This window comes from Eubalaena glacialis, unplaced genomic scaffold (assembly GCF_028564815.1).
Source record: "Eubalaena glacialis isolate mEubGla1 unplaced genomic scaffold, mEubGla1.1.hap2.+ XY H_2, whole genome shotgun sequence".
Lineage (NCBI taxonomy): Eukaryota > Metazoa > Chordata > Mammalia > Artiodactyla > Balaenidae > Eubalaena > Eubalaena glacialis.
Window position 1 is genome coordinate 1,139,971 of NW_026871156.1, and position 24,949 is coordinate 1,164,919.

General features: G+C 45.3%; 1 long non-coding RNA gene and 1 pseudogene across 1 annotated transcript; both read left to right on the forward strand.

The window, feature by feature from the left end:
* Positions 1–122: 122 nt before the first annotated feature.
* LOC133082965 (diacylglycerol O-acyltransferase 2-like protein 6) lies at positions 123–24,188 on the forward strand (annotated as a pseudogene).
* LOC133082981 (uncharacterized) lies at positions 10,871–12,016 on the forward strand. Its single transcript, XR_009699100.1, has 2 exons — positions 10,871–10,946; positions 11,853–12,016. It is a non-coding gene; the product is annotated as an uncharacterized LOC133082981 (long non-coding RNA).
* Positions 24,189–24,949: the final 761 nt, after the last annotated feature.

Here is a 24,949-nt window from a genome sequence, read left to right on the forward strand (position 1 = left end):
CATGTCACCCTCACAACATAAGCTCCTGAAACTGGCAGAGCATGGATTAACTTCCCCACAGATTTGGGAAGCAAACATTCATTTGTAGTTCTCTTCCAGTTATTGCCAGGCTGCCTCTAGCAATGGCCTATTTCGTGCCCTTGAAACTCCGCCCTGAGCTCATTCCCAAAATGGGCCAGGTTGGGGTTATCCCCTTGGTCTGAGTCTATTTAAAGATGGTCCTTCCAGAAGATCCAGCCTGATGAAGCCCCCTCACATTCTGATATCTAAGAGGCAAACTAGACAAAGTGGGTTTGAATCCTGGCTTTAAAAGTTGAAGGCTGTGTGACCTTGGGCAATATAACTTCTCTGAACTGCTCCTCTGTTTTCTCTATGTTCATAGATGAGCTGTTTCTTAGGGTTTTTGTGAGAATTAAATGAATAATGGCAGCCATGATAATAGGCTGAAGAATAAGTGTTTTCATCTGAGCTCAGTGACTATGGTCTGTCCACTAGGAAGGGAAAGGGAATGGAAAGGTAGGTGTTGGAAACTCTGTTCTGTGCCAGGCACCAGACCCAGCACTTTCACATGCTATTAATACTCACAATGACCCTGCAAAATAGGTAGCATTGTCCCCATTTTGCAGATGAGAAAACAGGGCCAGAGAAGCTGAGTGATTTCTTCAAGTTCACATTGATAACAAGCTGTGCTTCTGTCATTTTCCATGTGCTTCCCAATTGCATGTGCTTTTAGTTGTGCATCTCAAAGCAGCTTAAAAAGAGGGAGCAGCTTGAAAAATCCAAACCCAAACCACCACTTATATGTTATTGGAGCTCTAGAAATTCCTTTTTAGCTGACTCACCGAAGAAAAGGTTATGCCACCCTGCTTCCCCCCTGCCATTTCCCCCTCAGATGGGGGATAAGAAGACAGAGGCGGTGAGCAAACCCATCTTCCTTCATTTTCCTCCCTAGTTCAGTCTGCCTGCCTGGCGGCTAGAGAAAACAAAAAGAGAACCACCTTCTCTACTCCCACCAGAAGAAGGCGTTTCAGGGTCCTAGAGTGAGCTGGGTGTGGTGGACTGTGGCAAGCGAGGACTCAAAGCATTCCACAGATAACAGTACTGCCTCTTCGTTTGCGCTATGCTTATTTCACGTATGCTGCGTATTTCATTCTCACAACCCGTCAGGCAGGAGATGATGCCTGCCTTCGTTTTACAGGGAAAGAAACTGGCTTGGGGAAACACAGTGACTTACTTCAGCACACAGCTAATACGTAGACCGTGCAAACATATCAGTGTAGCCAAAATATTTGCCCTCTGTAGCTCTCACATGGAGGCCAGTTAGTTATTTGGAAAAGGTGAACGCTGGGCACTACTTCTTTTAATGCCATCATGTGGTGATTTGTCCTTTCCAGTCTTATTCTTTTCAACACCGCTGTAAGAAAGACAGGGCAGGGGACTGAATGACCTGATTTCAAGCCCAAGAAGTTGGAGTTAAGGGTTCTGAATTGAGTCTCAATCCTCAGTGCTCTGCCCCTCCCTAGCCGGGTGACCCAGGGCCACCCAGGTCACCGGGGTCACTGCTGTCATTTAAAACAACGTGCAAATGATAAAACTTTTGAACCTAAATCCACCTCTCTATGTCAACTGAGTTCCAAAGTCCTCCTCTCCTTACTGTGGGCCTCTGGTTTGCTCATCAGCACAAAAGATACACTGCCACCCAGCTCTTTCAGACACCCAACAACAAGACGGCACTGTGACCTTTGTCTCCTTGCAAAACAGCTCCTTCCAACACCTGCACATCATTTCCTCACAGATTGCTTTTCACCCATTCATCCAAGGTTTAACCTGGCTCAGTTCACTCACGCTCCATAGCAAGGAGGTATGGGTTCTAATACCAGCTCTCTCAGTTTTAGCCCCTCCCAGATGCTGACAACATCTGGCCTACTTACCTCACAGGCCAGAGTAAGGAGCAAATGAAATAAAATATGGAAAAGCACTTTGAACAATTAGAAAACATGGCACAAATGTTTGTAAGTTTGGCGCCCAGAGGAGGGGATGCATTGTTTTTTAAATTCAGTATTTCACAACTTATTTTAACCCCTGCCCCCCTATTGCTTTCTCAGTCTTCTATATATATCACCACCAGCAAAAAGGTTTGTGAACATGCTTTTCTTTGTGTGCTGGAGATGACCAGCACAGGAGAGAATTGTTACCTGCAGTGGAAATTGAGAACGTTTTTTACTTATCTGCCCACCAGACCGCCTTTGACAAACGTATGTGAAAAGATGGTAAACAAAAGATTTCAGTTTCTTGTCCCAACTGGCAATAAATCCTTCCAAGAGAGTACAACTCAGCAATGACTTAGGCCATCCTATTCCCATTTGGTAGCACAAATAACAAGAATTCATGTATTGAGCACCTACTGTACACTAGGAGTTGACTATTTCTAATCCTCACAACAACGTCCCAAGGTAGATATTATTATTGCCTCAATTTGTAAATGAGGAACTTGAGGCTCAGAGAAGGGATTTCCCAAAGATCACTCAGCCCTAAGTGTCGAGCTGGGCCTGGCTTCCAGGTGGGCCTGATTCCACAGGTCACGTCCTTCCAGTCTGCCACATTCCCCGGGAAGCACAAATCACGGGGGACATATGAAGGTGGGCGAGATACCCCACTGGCACACTGCTCTGGGGATCACCACCCCCCCCTTTCTCTGTCTAAATTTTGAGCAATGATTCTATCAGCTTTGCCGGCCAGGCCCTTTAAGGGCACATATGAGACCTGCTCACTAGGGGAATACCCCGGACTCAGAACTTTCCCCTTCCTGGGGCCCTACATCCCTCAACCTGTAGAACATTCCTGCTCCCAGTGCCAGGCTCACCTGTTTCCAGCCCCATCCAATCTTGGTACAAGTGAATCTTCTAAACCCTCTCTCTATTCCACCCTCTCACTTAAGGGTTCCCACACATTTTCTAAGCCCGTCAAAGCCCCCCCACTTGTTCTGCCAGGCCCTCTTGGACTACTAAGACCAGACCCAGGTTGTGAGCGCATGAGACTTGGCAGCCAGGGGCTGGGAGGGAGGATTTCTGCCTGAACTCTGAGGCCCTCCCACACTCAGCGACAGACACGACCTCTGCTACCCTGGTGCCCTTGTCCCCGGCTCAGAGACATTGAGAGATTGGCAGAAATACTCCTCATCCACTTTATGGAACCTGTCTTCTCCTTTCCTTGTCTACCTTCTGCCTGGGTGAGCTCACCCCACCTCCGGCTTCCATGACACACCACATGTATGCTGATGGCCAGCACTAGCCCTGACCTTTCTGCTGAGCTCCCTGACCCATATCCTATCATCTATCTACCACACCACTCCTCTTGATGAACAAAAACTCAAACTCAACAGCCTGGCAATGAACTCATCACACTCCCCACCCCTCTGGCTCCATTAGAGTTTCTTAGGGCCTGTCGCCTACTTAGTGCTTTTCCTGGGAAGCTCAGCACTGTTTCTGGCCTTCTCCTGACAAAGCCGGCATTCAGTGTCTGCAGAATGAATTACTGAATGAATGAGTCCCATCATGAATCACGCTTCTTCGTCAGGCAGATTCACAATAATGCAGCCTCTTTCTTTTCATATTCAAACAACTTTACATAAAAGGAAACCCAGAATCCCTTCACCTTAAAGCAGCAATCATTTCTCTCTCAGACCCCCTTTCATCCTATCACTGAAGGGACCACATATTCACAAAGTGTATTCAGTGGAGAGGTCTGCTTTATACTCTGCTTTGAAAGCTTACCATATCATATACTACTGAGTCTACCTTATAATAATTTTTATGACTTTTAATGACTGCAGATTGTCTATAAGATTCCTATATAATTGCTTACTTAGCCAGGCCCAGATTTTGAACATTTGTATTGTTTCTAGGTTTCTACTGTTATTGCCTTTATTCATTTAACAAAGCAAATTACCTTATTTGCTTGGGCATGCATAAAATTTCCCTGGAGGAGGAGGAGGGGTGTGGGATTGTTAGAGGCCAGGAGTGGGAAGGAGACTTTTCACTGAATTTCCCTATAGACCCTTTTGAATTTTGAATCATGTGAATATGCTGACTATTCAAGATATATATACCAAAAGCTTACTGTACATGAAGCATCTCACTAGAAGCTGGATATAGCAGTGGGGTCTACACTCTCAAACTAACTTCCTAATATGTGCTCTCCCGAAAGTATGTACAATGTACCTTGGGAATCCAGAGGAGAGAGCAGGGTGGAGAATCTCAGACAGTGACATTTTCACAGCAACTTGAAACATGCGTAGGACATGCTAAGCATGCATAGGCTGATAAGAGACCACCGTGGGCAAAGGCCCAGAATAGCAAAGGGCACTTCCTGGTTGGGAAAGGAGGCTGTATCTGGTGTGGTGTGAAAGTTATGGGAAGTGAGACTTTCAAGGGGGGCAGAAACCAGTGGAGCAAGGGCTCTGGAGGCCAGGCTCTCGGGTTCAAACTTGATCCCGGAGGCCATGGGAACCTTTGGAGGGTTAGAAACAGGGCAGAGGGTAAGAGCTGTGTTTGATAGCAATCCTCTAGCAGCAAAGGACCAAAGGAAGGTAGAGCAGTGGGGAGCAGCCTGCTGAAGTCCAGGAGACAGTGACAAAGGCCTGAACTAGAGGACCAGCTGTCCCAATAAGCCCCAAACCACCCTGGTTTTAGCACTGAAAGTCCTGCGTCCCGGGCAACTCCTCAGCCCCTAGCAAATAGACATAGTCGGTCATTCTAGCCTGAACCAAGGCACTATATGCTGTTGTTCCCCAGAGCCTGCCTGCCCTGAGAAGTGATCCAGTGACTTCCAAGAGATTTTGAAATACACTGTTCTGTCCCACCCTCCACCTCCTCGGTCCCCACCTCCAGCCACTACTCCTGGGTTCATTTACTTTCTGTAGGTTCTTTCTAGAGCTGCTGATCTCCAGACATAAAGGAATTTATGAGGAAGACATCCCCACTTGCCAATGTCCAGTCTTCTCTCTTTCTGCTCCCCTCCACAAACCTGAGGCTCCTATCAAACGAAACTAGTCCCTGTGACAAAGCAAACCTGCAGACTTTTGTGTCTCCCCAGCCACCACAAGACAGATCACTCTCCCTACTTCTCTGCCTGTTGAAGCCCATTGCAAATGCCACCCTCCCGCACGGCTGAGTACCAGTACCATGGAAAAGCTTCTGAGTGGCAGACACTGCCCGAGAACGTTTCAAACATTACCACTACTCCTCACAGCAAATAAATAGGATTAGTCCCTTTTTCCAGAGGAGGAAACCAAGACTCAGAGAAGGGAAGTGTCTTGTCCAAGGTCACACAGGTACTAGCCTTCCCCTCCATCTTCTTTGTACTTCTCTGATGGCCCCAATCCTTGTATTGATGACATGTGTACTTTTCACTCCCTGCCAGCCCCCTGACCCACCACACACATGATTATCAACCTAGAATAATGCCAGGCTTGAGTAGAACCTCAATAAAACTTTGGTGAAAGAAGGGATTATGTATGTCCCTTGTATAGTACCTAGCCCATTGACTGGCATTAAATAGGTTCTCCTATTCAGGTATTGCTGAAATTGCAGTACCGAACCAAGTAAGAGTATGATTGAAGGGGAAAGATCAGAAGAAAACACATTATGGCAAACCTAAGCTATCCAAAGCTTTCTAGAAATGAGTCATTCTGAAGGCTGAGGGTGAACCTTCAGAATCCAGGAAGAAGAATCCTAGGGCTGCTTCTTTCTCAGCATTTCCCTCGCTTCCACCCACTTCTTCTGAGCTCCCAAGTCCCCTTGCTCTCCTTTTCCTTCCAGTCTTCTTTGGTTTTCTGTTGTTCCTGCAAAGCTTCTTAGCTTCTGGTTTGATGAGCTAATTGCAGTCTTCCCCGTGCTGTCCTTCCATGCCTTTTGCACCCTTTCTCCTCACCGCAGCACCTCTGCTTCCATAAAGGCTTCCCTGTCCTCCTCAGGCTGGCGGATGCTTCTCTCATCTGTGTCTGCACACCCCACGGCACCCCATACTGTGATTCCATCCACCTCACATGTTAGACTGTGAGTTTCTTGAGGGTTAGACTCATATCAGCCCTAAATGTCTATGAATGAAACTACCAGACCCTTTTGTGCTTCTCAGCCACCTCTCCTTTGGTACTGCTTACTCCGAGGCAGCTAAGGGTTTGCTTGTTGGTTGGTTGGATTGTACTTGAGAAATCATGAGTGCTGGTTATTCAGGATTTGTCTGGTCACCTACTTCTCTTCTTCCTGCTTTTACTACATTCACTGGTGTTCATGTTATCCTTGTCCATTTGGCTCAGGAAGGCTCCAGCTCAGATGGTATGCTCTTTGTTTTGGGGGGGAAATGGCTGGCAAATCAGGGTCATGGCCCAGCCCTACCAGTCCATCTTGCTTAAGGAACCAGGAAACCAGACCTCATTATTTGTTCCACAAGCATTTACTTGAATGCCTACACTGTACCAGGCCCTGAGCCGGACATTAGGGAGACAGAAATGGAAATCGGTGTGTCTTTGCCCTGCATCTAACACCCTGTGTGAGCCCTTTCTAGGCCTCTTCCATTTACCCATCTGAAAGTGAAGTGGGGTAGAGACCTGATTTGTAAGCAGCCTTGGAGCTGGCAGCATTTTGGAACTCATCTATCCGGGATACTCTCGCCCTCCCCACATCTGTGCTTTGCCCTGGAAGAGCCCAGGCGCACCTCTGACCTCTTTCCCTTCTCCCCTGCAGATTCTGAGCAGATGTACTCTAATACGTCTCACCCTGTATGTGGCCAACTAGCCCCCAAGAAGCAGCTTGGTAACCCCAGCTAGCCAGGGGGAAGAAAAGAAAGAGGAAGAGGAGGAGGGGTGGCATGTCAAGTGGCCATGGAGGGTACATTGGGGGAGGACAATACATCCCAAGGTGCACCAAAACCATCCCCTAAGCTCAACTCTGAAGATTCATATTAGTCAGTCTAATCGAGGAGGCCCAAGCCGGAGTGGGAGATAGGGAGGGAGACAGAGTTCCACTAATATTCCTGGAAAAGGCTAAGGAATCAATATTTCCTTGTACTTGTAGGACACTTGATACCTTTTTGTATTTGATTTTCCCTGCAACCTTTTTGATTACATTCAAAAAACATTTTTTGAGCACCTACATTAGAAGCCTTATGCTGAGAATTACTGGCCTTTTCCTTTAGGACGGTTATCAGAAATTCAAGTGTATAGACAGTTTCGTAAGTTTTTAATGTCTGTCTCCTCCACTAGATTGTGAGTTCAGTGAAGGCAGGAATCATGCCCATCTTCTTCCCCAATGAATCCTCAACACCTAGAACAGCACCTGGCAAACGGTAATCACTCAACAGATAGTTACCAAAAACAGGAATCCACAGGCCTGGGACCTGGAGACAATCTTTAATTTTGAAAAGGCTGGTGTGCAGGAGCAAGCCTTTTAGCCTGAAACATAATAGATGTTCAGTAGACATTCATTTAATTAAACGAAGAATAATAATAGGAAACACTTACAGTAATACCTCCTGTGTGCCAGGCCGTGTGCTAAGTGCTTTACATTCACTCACTCAATCCTCAGAACAACCCTATGAAGCAGGTGCTATTATTATCCCCATTTTACAGTTGGGGAAACCGAGGCACAGAGGTTTGCCAACTTGTAAGTGGCAGAGCTGAGATCTGAACCCCAGCTATCTGGCTCTAAAGTCCATGCCTTTAGCAGCTAGAATGCCTCCCAACAACAGATCTAGAGAGACAGAGCGATTCCCCCACAGCGTCCGGGGAGGAACTTGGCGGAGCCAGGACCGAAAGCCAGGTCTGCTCTCTGTGCAATGCTTCTCCCACTGGCCACTGGTACAGAACCCCTGGGAACAGAGGCACAAGGAGGGATCTGAGAAGTCTAGATATTCATGCAGAAAAAGGCTCTAGTCGACTAGGTGGCTCTCAGCAGAAGACAGGAGGAGTCAAAGAGCATCCACCAGGGCAGACTGCTTTTCAGAGATCCTATTTGAGGCCTAAGCCATTCCCTTTTCCTGCACTAATTTATGAGGGACCCCTCCTCCCCACCCCACCTCCCACACACACAGCTAGAACCAGCCCGAGGCAATTGAGCATCTGTGGGGAAAGGATGCATATTAGAGAGATTAGAAAGTATGATCTAAATCCTGGTGTGTGTGTAGGAAGTTGAGGTGAGGAGAGAACAGGGAAGACTGGAGAAACGTTAGGTCAAGGCTAAAACCTCCAGCAGATAAAAGGACTCAGTGATGAGATTAAAGCAAAGCACCTGCAATCAGCTCAGCTTTGGAGGCACCAGCCTTCTTACCACAACAGAACAACACCGTGGCCATTGCCTTCCTCTCCCATCTGTATCTTCAGGAAAGCCTCCAAACACTCTCTGTTTTGCAGTGGATCCCAGTCTATGTCTTTGTAGGTGAGTGAACCCCAGGGGCTGGAGAGCACAAGAGAACAGATGAAGAAAGAGACCAGGAATCTCCAGATGAGGAGGGCTCCAAAGAGATCATTTGGTTGGTCCCCTCTCTCTGGGAAGGACTGTGCCTCTCCACCCAGAGAGATGGCTACTGTTGTGTTCATTAGATTTTTCTCCTCCCATCTGAGGGGCATGAAGGCCAGGAGTGAGGCTGCAGGTTTCCTGGTTTAAAGATTACCCCAGCCTTCTCTCAGGACTGTCCCCTGTGAACTAGCTGAAAAGAGTCCTATTCGGGGGCAGGGGCAGAGTTGGTGCTACTGGTAGACGTAAGGTGATTTTCCAGGATAAGACTATGATGAGAGAATTATGGAAAATCTGTGGGCTGCATGAGTGACTCATTAGACAGAATTTTGAGAAAGGGCCAGTTCTTCAATGGACTCAGAGAATGACAGTCATCGGTACTGGGCAAATGGGCTGAGAGCTTGAAGCTTTTCTCAGTCAGAAACCAGGGCTTTGTGAGCAGCCAATTACAGGGGCAAGTTTGGAAACTGGACGTGGAGAAATGTCATCCTGAAGCATAGGACAGGTTAGGAGGCTGCCAAGTCCAATCTCTGGGAGGCTATATGACCCCGTAGAGCAGTGCTTCTTAACTAGGGACCTATAGACCTAGACTGAGGCAGGGAGGGACAACGTTGAATTTGGATGGAAAAAATTACCTGTTTATTTTCACTAACCTCATATTGAAATGATGAATGTAGGCAGCAAACCACAGAAATACCTGTGAATTTGTCGGTAATAGACATCACAGAGATTTACATTTCACATGCCAGTTGTTGCAGTCATCTCAAAAGTTCATTTATGCTCGTTACCACGTCCAAATTCCAACAGGTATTGGAACTACCATTAGGTGTGGTTATTTCATGCATAAATCAAGAAGCCCATGTTACTGTATGACATTTTTGGCAATATTTTGATAACGGTGTTGTACTATGATGAGTTTCCTTTGTAACTCTGTGTATTTTATTTTGTGCATTAAAAAATACTGTTCAGAAAAGGGCTTCACCAGACTGCCAAAGGGGTCCATGGCCTGGTTCCCAGTAAATGCTCCTTACAGAAAAGTGTCCTTCCTTCCTTCCTCTCTCCCTTCCTCCTTCCTAATTCATTTCTTCCTTCTTTTTCTCACCCTCTTTCCTTCATTCTTTCTGTCTTGCTCAGAGCCTCCCTCAGCACTTCTCTTCCTTCCTGAATGATGTTGAGAATCATGGCTGATTACTGAACACTACTGGCAGTGATGGGGGAAAAAGTAGGGAAGAGGGGGAGAGAAAAGACAGAGGGACAAGAAGGAGAAAAGAAGTGAGGAGAGAAGAATGAAGAGATGGTTTGGGGGAGATGTGGAATATAAATATTCATGACCCTTGGAATTAGGCAATGCTCCTGAGAGCCCCTCTGAGGCCCAGCTTCCAGTTAAAGGATGGCTGTCCATCTGTCTCTTCTTTTCTGGGCTTGTATTGCCATCTATCTAAACTGTTGCAATATCCTCTTTCCTGGCCTTCTATTCTCCACCCTCTCCCATATATTCCACTGCTTACAGCCAGAAGAGTCTTTCAAATGCATCTTTGATTACAGCCCTTTGTTGCTCAAAAATAGTCAGCGGTTTTCCCTTGCCTACTTGATGAAGTACAAATGTGTTATCCTGGGCATTCAAGGCACTGCTGCACTCTCTGCCTCAAACTCTTTACCAGCTCATCCCCCTACTCTTCCCCTAGGCGAAGCTCGTATTCCAGGCAATCTATTCACAGAACAAATGTGAAGGGTACTTACTCTCTCACTCCTTCACTTCTGCTCTATTTCCTCCACTTAAAAGATTCCCTGATCACCCTTCCTGGACTATCCCTGGACAACCCCTCCTTTGAGATATTGCTCAAGTCATACCTTCTCTGCAACATTTTCCTGGCAACCTGAGACTACTTTATCTCTGAAAGCCCAGAGCACTTTGGAAAAATTGCTTGCATAGCAGCCTTTATACCCTATGCCTCCTCTACCCAATAAGCTCCATGAAAACAGGAGCCACGTCTTGTCATTGTTATATTTCTTGCAAGACCAGGTTTGACACTGTTGATTCTTCCAGATTTCTTCTCCTCAGTAAAGACCTTTGAGTCCACCCCTTGTTCTTTTTTCTCTCTCATAGACATCTTTGTGTGTGTGTGTGTGTGTGTGTGTGTGTGTGGGTCTGCCTCCTATCTCTGGTTGCTGATAATACAAAAAATAGAACATACTCTTGGGAGTCAGACAGACCAGGTCTGCCATTTACTTGTTGTGTGAGCTTGTGCGAGTAAGTCATTCACCCTCTACCATTGTAGAACAGAGCTCTCAAGACCATTCTGAAAATCAAAGAGCAAAGAAAACCCTCAGTAGATGTTCATTTTCTTTCTGTTATAGAAATTGACATCAGAGCTCAACCACCCCACCTTAGAAGACGTTTGATCAACAGAAGAGTGACTACCACTTCTGAGACAGGTACCCTAGACTCTAAATTCATTGCACCTTCAGGAAGAATAATGAGTAACTAGATCCTAGAAAATGAGGCAAACAGAGACTCTGATACCTTCCGAGCATTCCCACAGGCCCTTTCAAGGCATCATTCACTACTCCCTCTCCTTCACCCCCTACATCCAGTCAACTGCAAACCCCTGAAAATTCTGCCTCCATAGTATCTTTCAAATTGATTTCTGAAGTAGTAGCTGATTTCAGGTTCCCGTTGCCTCTCATCTAAGTCACTGCAACTCTTAGCTGACCTCCCTGCCTACCGTTTCTCCTGCTCACACAGTCATCTCAGATGATCTTACTGATACGCAGATATGATCACGCTCTTCCTCTGCTAAGAACAATCACTGGCGTCTCATTCCATTCAACATGGGACCTGAGCTCCCCTGCTTCCTTCCCAGTGTCATCTCCTGTTCCATGGCTTCCCATGCTCCCTGTACTTTTGCAGGTTATGGTATTACTCACAGACCTTGGACTCTTGCATCTCCAAGCCTTCTTTCGAGCTCTTCCTTGTGCGTGGAAGGCCCTTCCGCCACAAATCCATCTGTCAAAATCCTACTCTTCCTTCAAGATTCAATTTAACTCTTACCTTCTGCAAGAAGGCTTTCTAGGTTGCCTGGTAGTAAAGAATGGTCTTCTCCTTTGGTCCCCATATAATGACATTTGAACCCTAACTGTATTGTTCTCACCCTCTAGGATATATCCATTATTTATGGTGTCAGTTTTCCCCTCTAGACTATGAGTTTCTGGAAAGCAGGAACTTTATTTTTTACATGTCTTAATATGACTTAAAATTAATTAAGCATACACAAAGTGCTTAAAGTAGCTCTTGGTTCATAATAAAGACTCAACAAATGCTACCTATTTTTTTCCCCAAAGCTTGAAATGAAGATACATGATGTCTCTGAGCCTCAGTTTCTTCATATGTAAAATGGGGATAATAAAATTATCTACCTCTCAGGGTCATGAGAGGATTAAATGAGCTAATGCACATTAAGTGCTGAACAGTGTGCTTGTTGACAATAAATGCTCTATACAAGGTATCAGTAACCATACTTAAGTTATTTTCATCGTTTTCATACTTATGCTCTTCACCCTCCTCCTTCCAGGCCCCAAGCCTGCCCCCATTGCTTCTAGCACAGATATTTCACATGAGGTATGCTTAGTCTATGTTTGCTGAATTACTAAGTTATCTTTTTTTTACTCTCGCGGGTTCTTATATTTATAGTAATACAGATCCAATAAGTAATCACAAAGCCACAGATATTCGTCTTTGACAAACCAGCCACATTCTTGGATTTCTGAAGGCTTTGAGCCAACTGATTAAGACGCCGGGTTTTCGTTTTACACTAGAAATGACAGGCTGCCCATAGCCTTACACATTCATGCACACCCTGGAACCTCAGAAGGCCTTTCTTTATTTGGAATAAGGGCATTGGTGCTTTCTTTCCCTGTTAACATTCACCTGTCACTTGGAGAATTTTGAAATCAAACGTCCCTGTGCTACAACTGAATGTAACAAATATATTTATCCTGAGTCATCCTCCTGTGCTTGGCACTGTGCTGCAGGCTGTTTTCAAGAAGCTTACTGTCTAGGGCTTCCCTGGTGGCGCAGTTGTTAAGAATCTGCCTGCTAATGCAGGGGACATAGTTCGAGCCCTAGTCAGGGAAGATTCCACATGCCATGGCACAACAAAGCCCATGCGCCACAACTACTGAGCCTGTGCTCTAGAGCCCGTGAGCCACAACTACTGAAGCCCGCGTGCCTAGAGCCTGTGCTCTGCAACAAGAGAAGCCACTGCAATGAGAAGCTCGCGCACCACAACAAAGACCCAACGCAGCCAAAAATAAATAAATTTATTAAAGAAAAAAAAAGCTTACTGTCTAAAAGGCAAAGGGCCAGCCATGTAAGGTGTTAACTACACAAGAAGCAAAATGAAACAGGGCCAAATAGATGCAGAAGTAATGTGCTGTGGGTGTGTACAGGAGGGAACTCTTCATTCTGACCAGAGAATAAGCAAAAATATCATCAAGGAGGTATCATTTGAGCTAAGCCTTGAGGGCTGAGAGAATTTTGATATAGACAGAAAGTTGGAGAGCGGGTAGTCAGAATAAGGGAACAGCATCACCAAAGGCATGGAGAGGTGAAATTGCATGGTGGGTTGAAAGAATGAGGAGTAGACTAAAGTGGTTGGACCCCCGTTTCCCATTCTTCAGCCATTTGCATCCCACTTTCTGGTTCTTCCCACAGCTGAGTACCACTTATGCTATTATTACTTAACATTTTTTCCCCAAATTGACTCATTCCTGTAACCTAAGTTAATATATTCTAACAGGAAACTTTACATTACCACCATGAATTCACTTTTATTCACTACACATTAAAATAACTTTCCATCCATGAGCCACTTCAGATCACCCTGTGTCCTTACAGCAGTGTGGTTATGATCACCTCATGCTACATCATAAGGGGTGTGAGTGCCGGTGCTGAGAGATGAGGCCAAGAAGGTGTGTGGGGCCAGCCCATGGAGGGCCTTAAACACCAGGCTAACATGTTCGGACTTTATCCTGTCAGCAGTGGGAAAATACTGAAGGCTTCAGAGGAGGCAAACAACATTATGACTGTGTTTTAAAAATATATTTGCGGCATGGAAAATAGACTGGAGGGGAAGAGACCAGCAGGCAAGAATAGACAAGAGGCTGCAGTCCAGACCAGAGGAGATCAAGTTCTGGACCACAGCAGTGGCAATGGAGACAGAGGCAGGAGGATGAATGGGAGAGATATATATATATATTTTTTTTTTTTTTTGGAAAGGGAGAGAAGTTAAAGATAGCTCCAAAATGTTGAAACTGTGACATTTATCCTGAGGCCCGAAATATGAATAGGAGCTAGTCAGGCAACGAGCTGAGGAAAGAGTCTTTCAGGCAAAAGGGACAACATGCACAGAAGCCCGGAGACTGGGGAACAGAATGAGTTGAAGAAACTGACAGAAGAACAGTATGGTGGCATGCAGAGAACCAGGGGATGGCCAGGGGCTCCATCACTGAGGACCTTCAGAACCAAGGTTATGAGACTGGACTGGATCCTAAGAGTCATAGGAAGACATGTGAGTTGTTGAATTATTGAATTACCATTAACTCCCATAGATTCTCATATTTATCACTAATTTTGATCCGTTAAGTAATCACAGAACCACAGAAATGTCTCTTTGACAAACCAGCCATGTTCTTGGTTATATGCTATAGAAGGACAGAGATTTGCATTTAGCATGCTGGCTGCATCATGGCTCAAATCGAAGCAGGTAACCTGTTGGGAAGACATTGGCAGTCGGCTTAGAGAGAGAGAGTGGTGGCTTGGACCGGATGGTAGCATGGAGGTGGGGAATGGAATAATTTGAAAGATGTTTGGAGGACAGAACTGACAGGAATTAATAATTGATTAAGGAAAGCAATAATTAGAGCTCAGTGGCAAAGAGTACAGTCTCTGGAGGAAGAGTGTGCGTTCTCAACTCTGGCTCACCCACTAGCTGGCTGTGTGACCTTAAGTGGTTATTTAACTTCTCTGAACCTGGGTTCCTCATTCACAAAATGAGAATGATTATTGTTCTAATGGGGGCTTTATGAAGATTAAATAAAATACACATATAAAATACTTAGTTTTACATGATGCGTGTACAGTAAATGTTGACTATTACTATATGGGAAAAGTGAGCAAGCAAAATGAATCAGAAATGATTTGAAGAAAGGACCCACTTAGATTCATATTGGTACCATCTTTAACTTAAGCTAGTAATCATTAGTAATGTGAGGGTGTACAGGTTTCAATTTATTTTTTTAAAATCAAGACCAAGGGTGAAAAAGGATATTACATAATGGTAAAAGGGTCAATTCACCGAGAAGACATAACTATCCTAAATTTCTATGCACCTAGCAATAGAGCTTTAAAATATATGAAGTGAAACCTGACAGAACTGGAAAAGAATAGACAAATTAACAATTATATTTGAAGACTTCCTTGAAAAGCACAAACAACCAAAACTCACCCAACAGAAATAGATAACCCGTAAATATTAATTACAGTAAATTTTAATTTTGGAAGGTTATAAACCTTCCAAAACAGAAATCTGCAGACCCAGTTGGTTTGGTTTCAATGCCATATTCTTCCAAACATTTTAAAGATGATATATCACAAATTCTACACAATCTTTTTCGAAAATAGAAGAGGAAGGAACACTTTCCAACTCATTTATGAGGCCAGACCCTGATACCAAAACCAGACAAAACAGTACAAAAAAGAAAACTACAGTCCAATATCCCTCATGAATATAAATGCAAAAATCCTCAAAAAAATACAAGCAAATCAAACAAAGATTAATATACCATGACCAAGTGAGCTCTGTCCCAGAATGCAAGTGTAAATATTTGAAAATCAATCAATGTAGCCTAACATATTAACCACCTAAGGGAGAAAATACACACACAATTATATCAGTTGATGTAGAAAAAGCATTTGACAAACTTTAATCCATGATAAAATCTCTCAGCAAACTAGGAATAGAAGGCAATTTTCTCAACTTGATAAAGAGCATCTGTAAAAAAAAAAAAAAAAACCTGCAGGTAATATCATACTTAATGGTAAAAGACTGAAAGCTTTCTCCCTAACATGGGGAGCAAAGCAAGGACGTTCACTCTCACCATTTGTATTCAACATCATACTAAAAGTCCTAGCAAGTGCAATAAAGCAAGAGGAAAAAAAAAAAAGAAAGAAAAGCATACAGATTGAAAAGTAAGAAATACAACTGTCCTAATTCACAGATCACATGATCATCTGCATAGAAAATCCCATTAAATTAAATACTTTTAAAATCTACTAAAAAAAAAATCCCTCTAAGTGTGTGGAGAAAAGGGAACCCTCTTGCGCTGTTGGTGGGAATGCAAATTGATACAGCCACTGTGGAGAATAGTATGGAAGTTCCTTAAAAAACTAAAAATAGACTTACCATATGACCCAGCAATCCCACCACTGGGCATATACCCTGAGAAAACCATAATTCAAAAAGACACATACACCCCAATGTTCATTGCAGCACTATTTACAATAGCCAAGACATAGAAGCAACCTAAGTGTCCATTGACAGATGAATGGATAAAGAGGATGTGGCACATATATACAATGGAATATTACTCAGCCATAAAAAGTAATGAAACTGGGTCATTTGTAGAGACATGGATGAATCTAGAGACTGTCATACAGAGTGAAGTAAGTCAGAAAGAGAAAAACAAATACCGTATGCTAACACATATATATGGATTGTAAAAAAAAAAACAAAAACATGGTTCTGAAGAACCTAGGGACAGGATTGGAATAAAGATGTAGACCTACTAGAGAATGGACTTGAGGACATGGGGAGGGGGAAGGGTAAACTGGGACGAAGTGAGAGAGTGGCATGGACATATATACACTACCAAATGTAAAATAGGTAGCTAGTGGGAAACAGCCACATAGCACAGGGAGATCAGCTCAGTGCTTTGTGACCACCTAGAGGGGTGGGATAGGGAGGGTGGGAGGGAGATGCAAGACGGAGGGGATATGGGGATATATGTATATGTATAGCTGATTCACTTTGTTATAAAGCAGAAAATAACACACCATTGTACAGCCATTATACTCCAATAAAGAAGTTGAAAAAAAAATAATAATCATTCATACTTAACATTATCTGAGTTTTCTTCTGAAGCTTACCCAGCAAATTTACTCTCATCTTTTATGAGGGTCAGAGGTAGCAAGATTTGTATCCATGGCAATCTTCCCATAAAATTCCTCCCCCTGCTATTTTTCCTATTTAATTAGTATGCTTACAACAACCACTTCAGCCAGCTCTTGTAAGGGGAATTCAGCCTATCATTAAGGTTTCTTCTACTCCATAACACGACTTTTTTTTTTTTTTTTAAATGCCCATTCCATCTTTTTCCTGTTATTTTCATCTAAGCCCAAAATGCAAGAGACAAACCTGCTGGCAGGTAACTCTTGAGTTTCTTCCCCTTCTCTGAAACTTTTATCTACTATGATATTATCTGGTCAAAGAAGTCATTCTTTTAGCTGGGTATTTTTAAATTCACAGTGTCTGTACTGAGCCCCTCTTTCTCATGAATGCAGATTTTAAAATGGAATTCAACTCCCACTGCTGTAAGATATATCACGTCTGCATTTCACAGCCTGCTGTGACCCTTTGCTAACAGAGATGATTTTTCCCCCTTCTGAACGTTTGAGACATTTTGAATGGGACAAAATTGAACAAAGTAAAGCAGTTTCTAATATGTGTTTTCTTCTCAGCATCAAACAGCCCATACACTGCAGGCCGCCCCTCTCCACTGGAGTGTGCTGACAGAGCAGTTGCACAAAGGAAAGAGGGTTGAGCTTTCAGAAAGGACTTCCTGAGGTCTCAGAATGAGGATGTAAGCCACCGGCCCAAGATGTTGTTTCCTTCCAATTGCCAAGTAGTGCTGTCCTTTGACCCCAGCTGAGGACCTACTCTGAGAAGGTCATGGTTCTGCTGTTTCCTCAGTTAAGATATCAGCCATCAAGGGGACCCAGATCCAGGGACTCAGAGGTCATCCCGGACCACAGCAGAGCTAGGAGCGGGGTAGGGGGTTGTGGGGTGTGATGAGGAGAGAAGAGTCTCACACCAGCCTCGACCTGCTCCTTCACTACAGAGCAGAGATTGGGGTTATGATAGGTGTATTAAACTTGAAGGGAACTGAAGGGCACGAACCCTTTGTGTCCCCTCAGGAGCTATTCCTATTCTTCTTATACCCTACTTTCTGGTGTTCACTAAATTCGGGATGCTGTGTGTGCTCGCCTTAGCCTGGCTCGCCTATGACTGGAACACCCACAGTCAAGGTAAGAAACAGGGGAAGAGTGGTGGTCCCTGTCTGTACCAAGGATGGAACCACAGGGCTGGGGTGGGGGTGGAAGGAGAGAGTGGGAGAGACAGATGGAAAAGAGGTGGGGAGAGGAAAGAAGAGGAAAGGGAAAGGAAAGGAGGTCAGGGAGGCGAAGCGAAGGAGAGAGGGAGAGGAGCACAGGAAGGCAAAGGGAGACAGGAGGGCAAAGCTCAGCAAGGAACAGAGGTCTCTGCCAGGTTTCCCAGGAAGAATTGAGGCTGGTTTCTGGGAGGGTGCTCCCAGCATCCTACTACTTCCCTCCCACCTTTCTGACTGCTCCAGAGGAGCCGGGACTTCCTGTGTCTCCTTGGGAGTTGGATTTAGGGACAGTACCTATAGCTCTGTGCCCAAGATATGGAAATGTGAGAAGGAGGCCCCTCTAGTGACCTGAAGATTTTAGGAAGAACCCTTCACCTCCGAGAGAAGTAGAGGGATTGGCAAGATCTCACCGAGTCTTCCCTTCCCTTCCATACCTGCAGGTGGTAGGCGTTCAACTTGGGTATGAAACTGGACCCTCTGGAATTATTTCCAAATTACTTCCCAGTAAAGGTGACTATGCTACCTCTGGGTGCCCTCATTCCCTCTTACCCAGGCTCTTCCTCCCTATTCAGCCCCATGGTTTCAAAGGCTTTGGTGGCCAGCAGTGGACATAAAGGCCCAGAGGCATAATGCAGAATAGGGACCCAAGATGGATGGGCAGGTGGGGAGACAAATGGATAACACCTTGCCTCAGAGTGGCAGACCCAGGTCAGCCTCTCTGAGCATCATAATCCCTGGCAATCCTGTGGCAGTGAAGACATCCCAGTGAATAGGGATTTGGGGCTCCCCAAGGGAAACACAGGCTACCTACTGGGATCTGAGTCCACGTGTCCTCTCTTCCTTCTATCCACTACTCTGATTCAATCTCCCTCTAACAGCTGGTGAAGACTCATGACCTCTGTCCCAAACACAACTATATCATTGCCAACCATCCCCATGGCATTCTCTCTTATGGTGTCTTCATCAACTTTGCCACTGAGGCCACTGGCTTTGCTCAGAATTTCCCAGCCATCACTCCTTATGTAGGGACCTTGGAAGGGATCTTCTGGATCCCAATTGTGTGAGATTATGTGATGTCAGTGGGTGGGTATAAGAAATCATTCCATTCTCTGACCTACCTCAGGGCTCCAACTTCTATAAGACTTGACAGTCAGTCCAGTTCTCACTCCCTGCTGGAAGAGGACTTCTTAGTAGAAAATGAGTCCAGAACACACTGGGCCAGTAACAGGAATATGTGACCAAGCCTCAGGTTCTGTCCAAGGTCTGAGAGGCAGGGTTTGATTAGGCAGCAGGATAAGTTATATGCATTCATAAGCGTTGCCATGGATCCTTTCAGAGGAGGAAGCAGAAGCCTGGAGTTCAGGATCAAAGCCAAAGTGGAAAGCAGAAAGCAATAGCCAAATATCAAAACCAAATATAGGGAAAATGAGGCATGAATGGGACAGCTCAGATGAACTTTGCCTGACTTTTGGGGGATGTCAACTGGCTTCTTTTGGCCAGTCATTTATTTAGCAGCTCTCATCTCAGGGTGTCTCAAAGACACTTTTAAGTCTTTCATACTAGCTGGTACCCTCCTGGCCCATGAACTTCATCTCCTGAGAACCCCTTTGAACTTGCATAAGACATCAAGGGATAAAGGATAGGCATCCGTCAGAATCCAGGAAAACTTCCACATGCCAGGCTTCAAGCCGTGGTACTGTGCCAAATGTCCTTCTCTTTGGATGAATATCCATCCTTCTAGACACCAGAAAACAACTGAAGCCAAACATTAAATGTAAGATACATTGATATCTGGAGGGGCCAGGTGGGACCACTAGAGTCCCAGAGGATGATTCTGCTCCCCTCTGAGGTTGGTATGACCCTGGATCTCAAGGACTGTGGCCTGGAGCCAATGTCTGCCATCCCAAGAGAGAACAGAAGGTGAGCACAGGGCAAAGTTGGAAAACAGAGGTGAGGAAAGACTCTGTGACTGTTGTAGAGCAGCAAGATGTCATCCTCATTCCACGGTTCATCTACATTTCAATTTGGCTTGGACAGGATCCTGGGTCTGCCTACTCTCCAGAACCCCCAGCCAATGGCTTCCCTTTGCCAGGTTGCTCTAAGGAGGAAATAGGTTGGTGGTGGCTATTCCTCATTACTCCTAGGGAAGAGAACTCTGGAGAGCCTCAATTGCCATCAGCCTGGGGAGAGTGGAAGACAGCTGTAGTTCCTGGGTAGAGAAGGAAGGGATGGGCTTAAATCCTATAGAGTTAAGAGAAAGTAGGCAGAAGAACTCAATGTAGCCCCAACTGTAGTAGCGCAGAGCTGCAAGGCAAGCAGCTGACCCTAAGGACCAACCTCAGGGCTAAACTAGGATGTGGAGGTTAAAGGCAGAAGAGTGGAAACAAGCACAGTCAAGAGACAGAAGAACTGTCTCCAGCAGGAAGACCCTGGAGGAACCCCTTATCCCGTCCCCAAGCACCAAGTTTGTTATACCACTTGACTCTTTGGTTTCACAGGTGTGTGCCCAGTGAGTGAGTTGGCCTTGAAGTATTTGCTGACCAAGAAAGGTTTGGGCAATGCTGTGGTTATTGTGGTGGGTGGAGCTGCTGAAGCCCTCTTGTGCCACCCAGGAGCCTCTACCATCCTCCTTAAACAGCGTAAAGGTTTTGTGAGGTTGGCACTGAAGACAGGGTGGGTCCCTAGGTTCTGGTGCCCTATCATCAGGGTGCCGTAGGTCCTCTGTAGCACCTCTCCAGAATGGTACCCTTCCTCGGAAACCTGTTAGAGGTGGTTCCCTCTTCATTCTGATTGTTTCTCTCTACTCGCTCACACTGTGCCTTAAGGGTGTTTGGGCCTCCAGACACATTCTGGTGGGTACTTTTAAAACTTGAATTTGGAGAAAAAACAGTAAAAGACCTTTACCTTCTGCCCATTAGCCTGGTAGGCTGGGGGTCTGGGGAAGTGGGGCTTCAGCCTATATCAGCTCATGAACTGTGAGGCCCAGAAAACTTACCCAGGGCAAGGAAGACACTGGGCTTGATGCTGAGCGGATTGCAAAGATGCAAAAAACATGTATACTGCCCCCAAAGAGCATGTAATCTGTTTTGAGAAATAGAATGCATTCATTCAGCAGTTATTGAACAGCTACTGTGTGTCAGGCATAGTACTAGGCATTAAGGATATAAAAATAAATAAGACCTAGTCCTTGCCTTTAAGGAACTCACAGTCCAATGGAAGACAGACATGTTCACATATAATTACAAAATATATCCAGAAGCCAACCACTTACCATCTCAACTATCACCCCCTGGTTTACCACCCCATTGTCTCGCCCCTGGATTATTACAACAGTCTCCTAAGTGCTCTCTCTGCTTCTATCCTTGCCTCCCTCACATCCAAGAGTCTATTCTCAACCATGGCCAGGATGATCCTATTCAGTGTGAGTCAGATCATGTCACTACTCCAAATGCTCCAGTGGCTCCCATTTCACCCCGAGCAAAACCAAAGTCTTTGCAAGGACCTGCAAGACCCTAAATGATCTTGCCACATCTCTGATCTCATCAGCCACTGCCCTCCCCCTTGCTCACTCCATTAGAGCTACACTGACCTCCTCGCTATCCTTCAAACAAGCCACACGCTCCTCCCTTAGGGTCTTTGCTCTAGCTGTCCCCTCTGTCTGGGACATTATTCCTGCAAATAACTCTTAGGCTTATTCCTTTACCTTCTCCAGGTCTTTGCTCAGTGTCTCTTCTCAATAAGGTCTATCCTGACCATCCTGCTGGATCTTTTCCCCATTGCACTTATCTCCTCATACATCATCAATTTTATTTCTTTACATATATGGTTTTGTATTTGTTCATTATTATTGTTTATTGTCTGTCTTCTCTTAATGAAAGGTAAGCTCCACGGGGACAGAGATTTTTTTTAATCCATTATGTTCACTGATGTGTCCCAAGGGCTTAAAAAAGTGCTGGCACATAGAAAGAACTCAATACCTATTTGTTGAATGAAAGCTGTGACATAATGGACATATGTATAAAGCACTATGAGAGCACCAATTGATGGAAAGCCTTTCACCCAAAGTAGAAGTTTCATAAGTAGGTGACATCCGAACTGTGAATTGAAGTATTAGTAGGCATTACCAGTCAGACCAAAAGGGAGAAGAACTCAGGCATTCAGTGAAGGCCTATGTTGACATGTCTGGCACTATGCCAGGCCCTGGGGTTCAAAGATGAATAAGACATAGTTCCCCCTTTTGATTAGCTTGCTGTCTACTGGGAGTCAGCCAGGCAAGGTGATGACTGTAGTACAGAGTTGGGGTAGTGTTAGTGTAGGAAAGAGGTAAGCACTAGATACAGGGAGTGGGAGTGGAAGGAATTGGAGCGGGTCAAAGAACTGGAGGTTGTTCAAGGGGATGAAATTGGAGCTGAGTAGTGAAGGCTGAAATAGAATTACCCACGTGAAGACAGAAGGAAGGCATTTCTGGCAGAGGGAGCAGGATGTACAAAGACGCATAGACAAGCGAGAACGTGGCACACTTAGTATGGCTAAGCAGATTGCAACAAAAGGCTGGGGAGAGGGGAAGCTAGCCAGGTAGACAAGGCTAGAGCACAAAGTCCATGCTAAGCAGTGTGGTACAAAGTGAGGAGCTCTGGAAGAGTTTTAAAGAGAGGAGTGACATGTCTAGATACACAGTTTAGGAAGATCACTCTGGATGCTGGGTACAATAAGGGCTATTAGATTTCCTGAGATTACTTTCCTCCCATCACAAGACAAGGTGCAGCAACTCCCCTCAAAGGGTTCCCTTGTGAGGGGTGGGTGTGGAGCATAGCAAGAATGAGACACAAGGCTGGAGATGTTTGGGTGCTTGGACTCTTGTCCTATAATGGGGAGATTGTAGAGGTTTCCTACCTTGGAGAGGGTTTCACTGCGGTGAGATTCCTGGGAGAACTCACACTTCTGCCCGTCTCTTTGCAGATCGTACCTTGTCCCCTCCTATTCCTTTGGAGAGAATGAGGTTCACAATCAAGAGACCTTCCCTGAAGGCACGTGGCTAAGGTTCTTCCAAAAAACCGTGCAGGACAGAATCACAAAAACCCTGAGACTAAGTTTCTCTACCTCCCACGGCCGGAGCCTCAGTCGAGATCCTGGGGATTCTTGCCTTTCAATCGGCCCACTGTCACTGTTGGTAAGTTTTCCAGCATCTTTGGACCACTCTGGTCCTTCATTCCCCCCACCCAGGTCATCCCTCAAGTCTCAGGGGACCCGGCACACAGCAGGGACAGGCAATGGGAATTCCAGTAGCTGTGGTTGAGGGCAGAGTGAGGAGGACAGCTAAACAGATCAGAGCCGTGGCCATTCATGGGAAGGACTCAGTTCAACAGCTGCCATGAGGGCATCATTATTCGTATACATTCCTTCAGCACTCTGAGTTTATTCTCATTCTCTTAAGCATGCACGAGATTAGGTATTTGGAGAACATGGGACAGGATGGGGTTGGAGCAGAGGGAAAGAACAAAGGAAGTGGAGAGGACCCAGATACTGAGTCTCAGTATGTGGCTCCCTCTGAGGAATGGGTAATTTGAGTTGGGTGGGGGGAAAGATCTGATGCTTGTCTCTCCTCCTTCCCCACAGCTGGGGAGCCCCTGCCAATTCCCAAGATTAAGAAGCCAAACAAAAAGGCGGTGGACAAGTACCACGCACTCTACATCAGCGCCCTGTGCAAGCTGTTTGACCAGCACAAATTACAGTATGGCCTCCCTGAGACCCAGGAGCTGACAATCATAAAACAGGAGCTGGATTTCCCCATTATTGAACCCCCAAAACATTAAGGGATCGAAGTAGGGCCACATGGAAAGAAGAATCTGGGGAGAGGGGAGGATCTCAGGGTTGAGGAGGCCAACCAAGCCAGAAAGTACTTAATGAGTCTAGCTTAGAGGAAGGAACCTGAGGCATGGGGAAGAGTGGGCAACAACCCAGTTTAGTAAGCAGAGTCTTGTGAGTCCACAGATCTTTTTTGCCCCCTGACACCAGCCAACTCTGATCAGAGGAATTAGAAGTTAAAGAACACCATGCCCTTTCTTCCTGAGCCTTAGTGACACCATCACTATTTAGGTTGAAGCTTAGAAACCTTGTTGAGAACAAGGATGGTTTGTTTCCTCCTAGGCCCTTGGCCCTTTCCTTACAATTTGGGGGCCACCACAAGGTAAACCAGGGACCTGAGCTATGCTTTCCTGATCCAAAGCAGACACGATTCCCTCAGTTCTACACTGGCAAAAACTTTATTAAACTTTATTAAAACTTTATTAAACTTTATTAAAAATAATTATGCCATTTCTTCTATAGAAACAAAGCTCTAGATATATAAAACAGGATATGACTATTACTGTGTGGTTCACTACTGGGCTTCCCTGGAACCTAGCCAGAAAGCTAGTCTGTGGAGAGCCATTTTCCTCTTCTTTATCCACCCTGTACTCTGTAGCTGACAGAAAAGGTGGAGGAGTGGAACCAGAACTGCTGCACAGTGTAGGAGACAGGACAGAACCATGGGAACTGGCACAGGCATGCCCTGAGTAACCTGTCTCTCCTGATCCCACATAACCACCCTGGGTGAGGAGGGAGGGCACCTACAAGACCACGTGCCAGCTGTGAGTCTACTTTATGTCAAAAACCTACTGTGGGGAATTCCCTCGTGGTCCAGTGGTTAAGACTCAGTGCTTTCACTGCCAAGGTCCGGGTCTAATCCCTGGTCAGGGAACTAAGATCCCACAAGCTGTGTGGTGTAGACAAAATAATAATCAAAACAATAATAATAATAATAAAAGAGCCTACTGAGTACCAGAGACTATGCCATCATTTTCACAGCCTCTGTCTCTGAATGCTAACACAGCCCCATGAGACTGCCATCATCTCCATTTCACAGTAGCTAAAACTCCTAGAGGTGAAGTAACTTGCCCAAAGCCACAAAATCCAGGTTTTGCTAGTTCTATTCCAAAGTTGTTTCTAATTCA